At 42.1% G+C, this 12,281-nt stretch overlaps 1 long non-coding RNA gene across 1 annotated transcript; it reads left to right on the top strand.

The window, feature by feature from the left end:
- The first annotated feature begins 1,601 nt into the window (after nt 1-1,601).
- Nucleotides 1,602-9,561, top strand: LOC116676791 (uncharacterized). Its single transcript, XR_004328831.1, has 3 exons — nt 1,602-1,652; nt 3,766-3,769; nt 9,551-9,561. It is a non-coding gene; the product is annotated as an uncharacterized LOC116676791 (long non-coding RNA).
- Nucleotides 9,562-12,281: the final 2,720 nt, after the last annotated feature.

Here is a 12,281-nt window from a genome sequence, read left to right as displayed (position 1 = left end):
TTTGGAACAGAGACAATATCTTTTTAAATACGTTATTGCTCTTTTTTGATGAGAAATAGATTTGGCCAACTCCAGTAGCAACATGGTCTAATGGCAATAACGTTATTTCTGGTGCTACTGAGTTCCTGAGCAGTAGGGAATTGCATGAAACACTAAAGCATATTCCTTTGGTGGGATCGGAATTCAATATTTTTCTAGAAATTCATAGTATGATACCAAATTGACACTAGAATTGAGTCATTGTCAAACCAGTTTTCTGAAAACAATGATTTGTGCTTTTATAATACGTCTCTGTTGTTCCAGATGTACTATCTATGCAGGGAGAAGTTGTGTTTATAAATTAAAGGAGAATTCTGGCCAACTTTTATATTAACGTTGATCGCTATAAATATGCGAGAACTTTCAAATAAACCCCCCCCCAACCTGAATCGGTGCAGGCAACACTGAGTAGCTGCAGATACGTGTACAAGCTTCCACTGAACTAAAACGGCAGTTAACAGGGCAAGTTTTAGAGTGCCTTTGTGCCTCTTAAAAGACACACAATGCAATCAATATGTCTGTACAACATGAACAGGGCCCTTACGTAACATCAAGATGAGTTTTCAAGTCAGGCATTGTTTTAATTCACCTACCCTGTCTTGTTCTTGCCAGTGGGTAGCTTGCTTGCCTGGTTAGCTGCTAGAGCCTACTTATAAGTGTGTTCAGCCAGGCTTTTGTGAAAATCATAACGCAGCAGTTGTGTGTGTATTTGTTGCTCATCCGTTTTGTGTGTGATCTATCTGGTGTTGGTGAGTAGGAGGCTTGGCAGTGTCGATCTGTGTGTTGTCGATTCCTTAGCCGTGCAGGCAGCCTTTGTCCCCGCCTTCCTTGCCTCCCGCAGCCGACAACAATCCCCCAAGCCTTGGGGGGTGTGGTGGGTGTCCTCCATGCTTTTGCGGCGACAAATTGTAGTTTATATCCTCCTCAAAAATAGGTAATTGAGCACTGTAGTGGTTATGGCCATATCAGTAACTATGTAACTACATGGCAACTGGCTAAATATGGATGTGGCTTGCACAGTAATAACGTTACTGCCAGTGTTGGCTCGCGCTTGGATCAGCTGCCTGGTTCTTTCCAACTCTTGTGAGGCAAGTTTGTCATCTGTAATCTCGGGTTCAAATAAATACGGATGACCATCAAACTCAAAAGTCTCTTCCCTGTGTTGTATATCTGCTATATTCTCCTAGTTACGTTACTCCAAGCTTCTTCCCTTGTGATCAACGCCGCTCTTCACTTCACACACATGATCTGCACACTGTTAGCTACCTTTTCCTGCTACAACTGAATTCACAGGAGACAGCGCAAGGCAACAGCTAGCCTTCAGGTCCGTTATTAGCTGTTAGTTGCTATTGATAAGTCTGTTTAGCCCATAGACTGCATATATATATATAGATGGACATCTCATGTGTGGCATCACCCATTGGTTCGTGGCATTCCGATATGAGTCATTGAGTTTGCAGTTATCGGCGCAGCCATCCTGGTTGCGGGTGTGACGATTTTAGACGAGAAAGCGGAGGGAGGGAGGAGCCATAGACCATTGGACGGGATATACAGTCTGGATGCAACTGCTGCTGAAAAGCTAGCCTACATAATTCCAGGTAAGATTTAGCTTTGTTAGGCTTTAAGTATATCTTTGTCCCATAGATATATTACATTTAAGAGGAGTCACATTGTGAAGTAAATGTATCTGAAGTTAACATGTAAAATGTCTGTAACATTAGCTTGCCAGGTTTGCCAAATTTTCTGCAAATTGTAGTTTACGTTTTCCTAATTTTAAACGTATTGTCAGCAAAATGCAAAACGGGGATTGTCGATGCTTATCATTATCTAACGCTAACTATTAGCACATGTATAACCAAGTTTCTTATAATGTTTGGTTAACTGTAATAACCACAATGCACCGATAATGTCGTGCTACTGTTTGCCCTGTCAGTCTGTAGTTGGTGCCTTTAGCCCTGACATGCTGGTAAGAGCTAATGTTAGCAGAAATAAACTCATTTAACTAAGTTACAGTTACACTAAATAACAATAGGCTGTTGGTCATTCCTGTGTATTCTCCTAGATAATTAATGAAGTACAGTTACATGCTAGTGTACATAGATATTTAAGAATATTTACATATTTAAGGGGCTCAAATAGAAATTAATGATTCTTTCTCTTTCTTTCAGAAATAGGAGTGCTGAGAGCCACGATGGCATGTGCACCCACCCAATGCCCCAGAAGTAAGCAATATTAATAGTTACGGTTCTTTTTCTATCTATTGTACAACATTAAACTTTTATCAGACCTTTTTGTACAACTAAACCGAGGTAATAATGCATTTTCAAATAACTGTGTGTAATTAAGAGGGCTGTTCATTTATCCTTTTTCTCTACAGCTTAAATATGATACTTCTCTCACTATTACAATGTGTTTTCCATCCAGTTACAATCTGGATCATTGGAGACAACTAGGCAAAGACCATGGGGAACAACCTTGGCGTTGATGATGTCTACATCTATTGGTTGGACTGGGGCGGTCTGCGGTTGAAGAGCCTTCTCCCTTTCTTTTTCCAGTCCCTACACTTTGGCGGGAATGACCCGGGAGATATTGAGGGGGTTAACTTCGTCGCAGGAATGACGTAGGACCTGCACCTACTACTGGAATTAACAATGTGGCACTACAGATCCAACTACTTCTTCTATTATATAGTGACATAAGTGACACAGTCTTGTGACAGTTAAGTTTGCCTTTACCCACAGCAATGTTTTATGTGTGGAATTTACTCCTTCAGACATTTTAACTTTTCAAAACTCAACAGAATTTGTAATTGTGCTGTATTTTTATATAGCGCTTATCTAGTGACTAGTAATGACTACTCAAAGCACTTTTACATCATACAGGATACATTCACCATTTACACACTTTCATACACTGTGGCCGAGGCTGCCGTACAAGGTGTCACCTGCTCATCAGATAAACACTCACACACATTCACACTCCGATGCGCCGCATCAGGGGCAACTCAGGGTTCAGTGTCTTGCCCAAGGACACTTTGACATGGAACTGCAGGGCCAGGGATTGAACCACCAACCTTCAGATTGGCAGGCAACCGCGCTACCACTGAGCCACAGCCGCCCTATTAAGTAAGTAATTAAGTTAAGTGTAATTGAAAATGCACTACGTGCTGTTTAATCTCTGTAGGGTTATTGTAAATTCATAACAAATACTGTGCAGATATATATAGACAGATAAAATAATACAGTGTTTCTGTAATTATTCTTAAATTCCTAGATTATGTGCGTGCAACTACCAGTAAGTAATACTGATGTTTGTTATTTGTTTCCTACCTCATAATAATGTTGCACTGTGTTTAATGCACTGCAATAATGTTGCTGCACGTTGCTGTTCTTGTATTTTAGCGGAGCCTCGTACAGCTCGTGTGTTTGTTTAGAACGCTGCATATTAACGGAGGTGTTGCTTTGCAAGCCTTACGTTCTCTATTGAACTATTTATGTTCTTGCACAATGTGTAACGTTTGTTTAGGAGGAATTCTGAAGCTCATAATTACGTGTTAATCTGAATTTAACATGTTGTGTATTGTTGCAGTTAATGTGCAGCAAATTAAACTTTGAAGGGATATAGTGTACTAATGCATTTCTAAGTTTTGTATTTATTTCGTAATAAGCCTTTATTATGACATTATGACTTGACATCTTGATTATGTTTGTTTATTATACCTGCTAGGCTTGTACTTATTATTTGAACTTTATATAATCTACAATTTTACTGATGTATGCCTGTATCTCTGTTTCAGAACCACACACACACAAACACACCCTTTGTTCCAATAAAACGCCTAAAAGGAACATCTCGTCTGCATTCTAATGGATGTTCCCCCTGGTGGCCACAACCTTTTAAAGACCAGCCAAATAAACAATCCTCTCCAATCACTAAAACATATGTATATAGTTGTCTCAGGAGCTGTGTACCTTGCCCCCGCCCCCCTCTTCCTTTTGCGCTACTTATATTTTATTCCATGTTATATTCCACTTACGTATCTTGTTGATACTGGAAAGGGGTTGCTTCAGTCTCGTTACACAGGTATTGCACATGTGTATAATGACAATAAAGGCATTTTATTCTATTCCTTAACACTGAGCCATTCAGGATGACCTACAGCAGAGATCAATTACTTCAGCTGGGTCTAACAACACAGCTGCAGTGGACACCTACAACAGACTTTCCTTTGGAACGCCTACGTCTAACTGAACAGTGATCTGTCAGGACAAAGAAAAAGCCTGGAGGAATTAAACACACTGTGCATGAGGATTTAAACTAATGTGAGATAGCTAAGGAACAAATTAAATGAACTCCGTGCCTCTATGCAACACCTGTATGTATACAGAGACAGTTGTTTGATATGCTTCAGTGAGACTTGGCTAAACCGTAGAGTGAACAATGACAGTCTCTCCCTTCTTGGCTTTGGTACACCGTTAAGAGTTGACAGAGAACACCAAGCTACATTACATTACATTAATTGGCACCATGTTTTCCAGTGCAATATGCAGAACCCCACAGGCTAAAACAATGTTAAAGAGACATTGCAGCCGCCCCGACCGGCGCATAGAGGTCTTCTAAAAGAGCCAGATTTGCCATTACCGATAAGTGATCAAGTGATGACTTCTCCTTCTCAACTGATTGCACTTAGTGTGCACCGCAAGTGCACACTAATTTCAAAACTTGTGTACTGTTATGTGCTCCCCGCCCTGCTCTCTTTTTCTCTCTCTCTTCATCTCAGGTGTTCCTGATTACTGACTGTCAGTGTGGCCCCGCCCCTGCATATAAGGAAGGCTGGGAGATAGGGATTGGGTCTCTGAGACTGAAGCAGTTCTCATCCCTGTTGTCTTCTGTTGTCTTCTTTTGTGTTTTATTGTTTTGAGGATGGAGGTCTGGGGCCTGTTGCACGAAACCAGGATAAGGGATTAAGCCGGGATATTCAAATTATCCTGGATGAATTTAGCTTTGACTCGGTTGCACAAAACCAGGTTGAATTCAACCCAGCCAAGTAACCATGGAGATTTATTGTTTACGGCTAGCCTGGTCCAGAGCAGGCTAGAACAGCCAGGCTAAGATTAATCCTGGAGTCTCGTGTTAATCAGCTGCCGCTCTGATCCGAAATAAACCTGTTTAACAGTTATTTTGTTGTCTTCTGCATGTGTTCTGCTTTATTTTTATTAACATGGATTACATGTCACTATTGTTATTGTCACAAGTTTAATTTAAACCCTACTGTAGCAGTTGTTTAGATGGTTAGATATGGTTCCACTGGCACCCTGATGCGGAGTGGCAATCGGGAGAGTCAGGACTTTTCCCGATGGGACGGTAGTGTGTCGAGGCTGCCTTGCGTGCAGCCGATGCCTGGTGGCCGCTGCCCGGTGGATGTATCTAGTGTAGTTTACATTCATCACACCGGGAACACCACAATGCTTCTTAATCTTTTTATTTTAATGCTGTTACTTGTCAGCAGAATAAAAAAAAACATGAATATTGTTTTACACATTTGCTCACAGCGTGTATTGAAGTCACTTTTTTCTAGTTTTTGTCCCATTCTGATTGTTCTGTATGAACATTAATTGTACAAAGATATTTAGAATTAGACAAAGCTTATAGAGATTTGTGCATATGGTTGTAAAACATGTTCTCACGTTTTTAATAAGGTTTTGAAATTAAGCCTAGAGACCTTAGGGTACATTTCCCGAGGAACGTTAATTTCCTCTGCTCACTTTTTTAAGGCAAAGTAGGCTAAATAATAATACATTTTATTTATACAGTGCTTTACATGGTAGGCAACTCAAAGACACTTTACAGTAAAACCAGCACATTTGTCACATAAAAACAGAAATATGAAACTAGCACATTTAAAGCAATTAAAACACAGTGTAGCGTACAACTTTGTAAAAAAATAAAATAATGTGTTGTGACTAGTAGGCTAAGTAGATATTTTTACATCCTTACGCATTCAGTCAGTTGGCTATAGTCTGTTCGGCTTTTTCTCTCCATTTGATAACAGCCGTATTTCCCTTTTTGCATATTCTTCACCTCCTCGTTACTTTTCATTAGAAGATGCTGCTCATTGGGTGAAATATATGTCGCATGCGTCTTCTCCATTTCTGCATCAGTAAATTTGTGATCAATACCGTGGTCTATTTAAGAAAGTCCTGAACGTGCACTTATCCCAGCTATCTACACCTGGCTGGTCATAGCTCCACCTGTTCATCCTGACTCGGCAAACGTGTAACCTATTAAGCCGGGATGAGCGGATCACACTAAGTCAAGCTGCGCTTTTTCACTTATGCTGGATATCTTTATTCTACTTTCGTGCAACAGGCCCCAGGTAGTCTAGTTTTTGAGACTTTGTTTCTGTTAGTTGCTACTCTTTAGTTTATGGTGGAAGTTCTGGGTCCGACGGCCTTTGATGGGTTGGCTCAGGTTTCTTCCCCATAGTTGGTGAATAAACTTTCATACTTTAACTAATCATTGGGTTTGTCATTCTTCGATGTGTTGACAGTCACATTTAAATTGTGTTTGTTTGCAGTGGCCATAACAATACATAAGTTTAACCCTGACGTGACATTTGATCAGAACCTCCGCTCACATATATATTGATAGTTGGAAACGACAGCACGCCGGTTTTACACTTATTTTCTGTCATATGTTTATTTCGTAAATGAAGGCCAGCAGCGGCAGATTGCTGCCCACCAAGACCCTGGTTCTGTCCGAGATTTCTGCCTAGGAAGTCTTTCCTCGCCATTGTCGCACCAATTCCTTGCTCTTGGGTGCATTGTTAAGACTCTATAAATGATAATGTGGTCTAGACCTACTCTATGTGTAAAGTGTCCTAGGATAACTTCTGTTATGAGTTGACACTATAAAGGGGGGGCAGTAGCTCAGTCGGTAGGGAGTTGGGTTGGAAATCGCTGGTTCGAGTACCGATACGGACCAAAGTACTGTGGTGGACTAGTAGCTGGAGAGATGCCAGTTCACTCCTGGGCATTGCTGCACTTCAGCAAGGCACCAATCCCCCAACTGCTTGGGGCTGTCTATCAACAGCTGCGGCCCCCTCACTCTGACACCTCTCCATTTCAATTTCAATTCAATTTTATTTATAGTATCAATTCATAACAAGACTTATCTCGAGACACTTTACAGATAGAGTAGGTCTAGACCACACTCCAGAATTTACAAGGACCCAACAGTTCAAGTAGTTTCCTCCAGAGCAAGCAACAGTGTGACAGTGGCGAGGAAAAACTTCCTTTTAGGCAGAAACCTCGGACAGACCCAGGCTCTTGGTAAGCAGTGTCTGACGACTGGGTTAGAATGAAGAGTGGCAATAACAAAAATAGAAAAAAAATAGTAGTTTGTAGCAGTTCTTTGTAGTAGTTCATGGCATAGCAGGGCACTCTGGGCATTACAAGGCACAGCACGTGGCAAGGCACAGCAGAGAGTAGCAAGATGAACATGGCATCGCAGAACGTGTAGCGGGACCATGGCAACAGCTGCTACCATGATTTTGGAGCCTCTCTGATCCAAGGGAACATGCTGGGGAAAAAAGAGCATAAGGACTCCGGGGAGTGACTCCCCAGAGCTAGGTTAGTAACAAGCATTTCTGGGACATGGATGCACATAAATGGAAAGATAGAGGAGAGAGGAGAGAGGAGCTCAGTGTATCAAAGGAAGTCCCCAGCTGTCTAAAACTATTACAGCATAACTAAGAGAGATAGGGTAAAGAGAGGAGCCTGGTCGGGCTAGAACTCTCCCCAACCGGATCAGGCTGTATGCCAAGTCTCCCTCTAGTTTTATTATATTCTTGATTATATGATAGATAGATCTGACAACTATGACGAGAAGCAGGTGGGCCAAATTAGGCGGACGCTGCGACTCCTCACACCCTAACAATTCAATTCTATGCCCTAACTATAAGCTTTATCAAAGCATAACTAGGAGAGACAGGGTAAAGAGAGGAGCCTGGTTGGGCTAGAACTCTCCCCAACTGGATCGGGCTGTATGCCAAGTCTCCCTCTAGTTTTATTATATTCTTGATTATTTGTGCTCCAGGTACACTCTGAGTAAATGGTAAATTTAATGATTGCTTTCATTGAATTTGGGCTGTTTTATTCAGTTTCATAGCATTTGAAAAAAGAAAGTTTAAGTGGTTTAAAAACAGAATCCTTTTTTTTTTTAAAGGTATGTCACATAAATTAGGTTTATTGACCATGTATGAAAAAAAGTTTGACAAAACTGTTTTAAAAAGTGTCAAAAGGATGGAAAAAATGCCAAAACCCTTGGAAATTTGGACCCAGAAGGACAAAAAGTTTATGGTTGACAGGAAGACAACACAAGTGTTAAATATCACACCCCAATATATTCTTTGTTTTGAGGCCTTGCCCATACAATTTACATGGCGAGAAGTAATCCGGCTAAGAAGCGGACCTTTTCAGAGGTGGAAATTGAAAGCCTGACAGCTCAAGTTTCAGATGCCAGGTAACGTTATTTGCAGTAACGTGTGTCCTGTTTGGTAGACTAAAAACTGGAATTAAAGGCTGTTGCAACATTGTAATTTCACTTGTGGGGATTTTAAAGTATAGATTATAATTTAATTAAATGTTGACATTTTCAAATAAAGTTAAGTATAAGTTGTAATAAGTTGTTGAAATTCCAATATGAGGTAGATGAGATTAAAAAAAATACTTGAACAAAATGAAAGGCAAATTTTAGTCATCAGCATTTGAGCTGACTAACTAGTGAGTGCAAATTGAAAAGCAGGAGGAAGACATTTCATTTCAGGACTGGGGTGCTGTAAATGAAAAAGGCACTGTGATAAAGCGAGGCTTTACCACAGCACAACTCAAGGCTGGGCGAGCTAAGGCTTGATTCATAGCCTTTCTGCCTGCTTTTCCCTTCAGGGGACGTCAGCCTGAGTCCCACTGTCTCCCTGTAAGCTACAAATCTTCCTTTCTTCCCTCTGTCCATCTATGCATATGCAGAGGGACAGTCAGAAAATGGGAGCAAGGCAAAGTATATTAAAACAACAAAGTGCTGATTAGGATTCAGCAGCCCTGTCCCTTCATTGCCCTGGGTCCCTGCTCTGGGTGAAAGCTGGAAATAAACATGAGGGGGGTCTCACTCCGTTGTTCATTAGCCAGACCAACCCAAGGTCACGGAGGCATGCTCCCTAGCCCCCAGACCACTGCCTCCAAATGAGGGCTGACATGGATAAATAAATGATAGGAGCGAAGGGGGGGTTGGGAGTAAGTGACAGAATGGGTAATGGTTAATGAGGGTGCCCTTGCTGTCCTCTTCACCTGTGTAAACCATCTCAGTACTGCTGTAGACTCTCTGAGCAGCTGAGACATTGAGGAAGGTATTCATCAGACATTACTGCGTTGTCTGAGTCACCAAAGAGACTCTCTGGGTCAGATGTGCGTACATTGGCGAATGTAGCATTGTCAGCGCCATGGCCAACCCGCAGAAAGTTCACGCTGTGATGCATCAGCTTACGTCGTATTTACCGAAACTCCAGTTCTTCGGGTAATCAACACCTTTTTTTGCCGATCATATTGTGAGTTGAAGACATTTAAAAGTGCAAGTGAATGGGCAATGTCAAAGAAATCCTGCTGATGCGTGTTATTTCGGCATTAGTGGTGGGTGGGGAAATGTAGGCGCGCTGTAAAGTGTTAAGTATTTATGATACGGCTGATCGTAGACTGAGATATTCCCACTGCTGATGCTATGACTGTTTGAAATTATCCTGATGCCAATATTGTATGTTTTAATGTAATGTAGCGAGGAGTTTAACAACTGCTGGAAATTCAATTCAATTTTATTTATAGTATCAATTCATAACAAGCGTTATCTCAAGACACTATACAGATAGAGTAGGTCTAGACCACACTCCAGAACTTACAAGGACCCAACAGTTCTAGTAGTTTCCTCCAGAGCAAGCAACAGTGCGACAGTGGCGAGGAAAAACTTCCTTTTAGGCAGAAACCTCGGACAGACCCAGGCTCTTGGTAGGCGGTGTCTGACGACCGGTTGGGATTAGAATGAAGAGTGGCAATAACAGTCACAAAAAAAATAGTAGTTTGTAGTAGTTCTTTGTAGCATAGCAGGGCACTGTGCAGCGTTACAAGGCACAGCAGGACGTAGCTGGGCACCGCAGAGCGTAGCAGGATGTAACATGGCATCGCAGGACGTGTAGCGGGAGCATGGCAACAGCTGCTACCCTGATTTTGGCGCCTTCCTGATCCAAGGAAACATGCTGGGCAAAAAAAGAACATAAGGACTCCGGGGAATGACTCCCCAGAGCTAGGTTAGTAACAGGCATTTCTGGGACATGGATGCACACAAAGGGAAAGATAGAAAGATAGAGGAGAGAGGAACTTGGTGTGTCAAAGGAAGTCCCCCAGCAGTCTAAAACTATTACAGCCTAACTAAGAGAGAAAGGGTAAAGAGAGGAGCCTGGTCGGGCTAGAACTCTCCCCAACCAGATCCCATCCCTCTGTCTAGAGGAGATGGGAAGAGAGAGAGAGAGAGATATCCATCCCTCTGTCTAGAGGAGGTGGATGAGAGAGAGAGAGAGAGATATCCATCCCTCTGTCTAGAGGAGATGGGAAGAGAGACAGAGAGAGAGAGAGAGACCCATCCCTCTGTCTAGAGTAGATGGGAAGAGAGAGAGAGAGAGACCCATCGTTCTGTCTAGAGGAGGTGGGTGTGAGAGAGAGAGATCCATCCCTCTGTCTAGAAGTAGATGGGAAGAGAGAGAGAGAGAGATCCATCCCTCTGTCTAGAGGAGGTGGGTGTGAGAGAGAGAGAGAGAGAGAGAGATATCCATCCCTCTGTCTTGAGGAGGTGGGTGTGTGAGAGAGAGAAAGAGAGAGATATCCATCCCTCTGTCTAGAGGAGGTGGATGAGAGAGGGAGAGAAAGAGAGAGACATAACCATCCCTCTGTCTAGAGGAGGTGGAAATGAGAGAGAGAGAACTAAAAAAAATGTATATAGTGCTTAATCACAACAACAGTTATCTCTTTGCCTATAGCGGCATAACTAAGGGATGGTTCAGGACTTTCCTGAGCCAGTCCTAACTATAAGCTTTATCAAAGAGGAAAGTCCTAAGCCTACTCTTAAATGTGGAGACAGTGTCTGCCTCCCGAACCCAAACTGGAACCTGGTTTTACAGGAGAGGAGCCTGATAGCTGAACGTTCTGGCTCCCATTCTACTTTTAGAGACTCTGGGAACCACAAGTAACCCTGCATTCTGGGAGCGCAGTGCTCTGGTGGGCTTTAAGGTAAGATGGTGCCTGACCATGAAGAGCTTTGTAGGTCAGGAGAAGGATTTTAAATTCTATACTGGATTTTACAGGAAGCCAATGCAGAGAAGCTAAAACAGGAGAGATGTGATCTCTTTTCCTGGTTCCTGTCAGAACATGTACTGCAGCATTCTGGATCAGCTGAAGAATCTTTATGGACTTTTTTGAGCAGCCTGATAACAAAGAATTGCAGTAATCCAGCCTAGAAGTAACAAATGCATGGGCTTGTTTTTCTGCATCATTTTTAGACATTTTTAGATATTTCAGATTTTTGCAATATTACGTAGGTGAAAAAAGGCAATCCTTGAAATTTGCTTTATGAGGGAATTAAAGATTCCTCACAGTGGTGCTGGAGGCCAGGGTGATGCCATTCAGAGTAACTATCTCTTTGGATAATCCGTCACGGAGGTCATTGGGCCCCAGAGCAATAACTTCAGTTTTATCTGAGTTTAACATTAGAAAATTACAGGTCATCCAGGTTTTAATATCCTGAAGGCACATTTGAAGTTTAGCTAACTGATTAATTTAATCCGGCTTGATCAAAAGATATAATTGATAGGGGTGATCCGAGTATCCGGCTGAAACGAGTATCCGGTACAGATAAAGCACTTTTGCCGAATACAAGTATTATCCGAGTAATATGAGTCAATATCCGTGCTCGGATTGAATACAACTCCTCAACTGGCCGCGCAGCGTTCTGTGATAATCACAGCGCCCCCCCCCCCCGCCTACAAACCCGCTCGGATCAATCACACACACACACAGAACATGGAGAAATGCGCTCCCTCTCTCTCTCGCTCTCTCTCTGTCTCTCTCTCTTTCTCTCTCTCTCAAACACTGACAGATTATAATTTGTATTATGTGAAATTGTCATCATCACACATGCTAATGATA

This window comes from Etheostoma spectabile, unplaced genomic scaffold, assembly GCF_008692095.1.
Source record: "Etheostoma spectabile isolate EspeVRDwgs_2016 unplaced genomic scaffold, UIUC_Espe_1.0 scaffold00003724, whole genome shotgun sequence".
Lineage (NCBI taxonomy): Eukaryota > Metazoa > Chordata > Actinopteri > Perciformes > Percidae > Etheostoma > Etheostoma spectabile.
The sequence above is the reverse complement of the archived record's forward strand: the minus strand, read 5'-3'. Positions and strand labels throughout refer to the sequence as shown.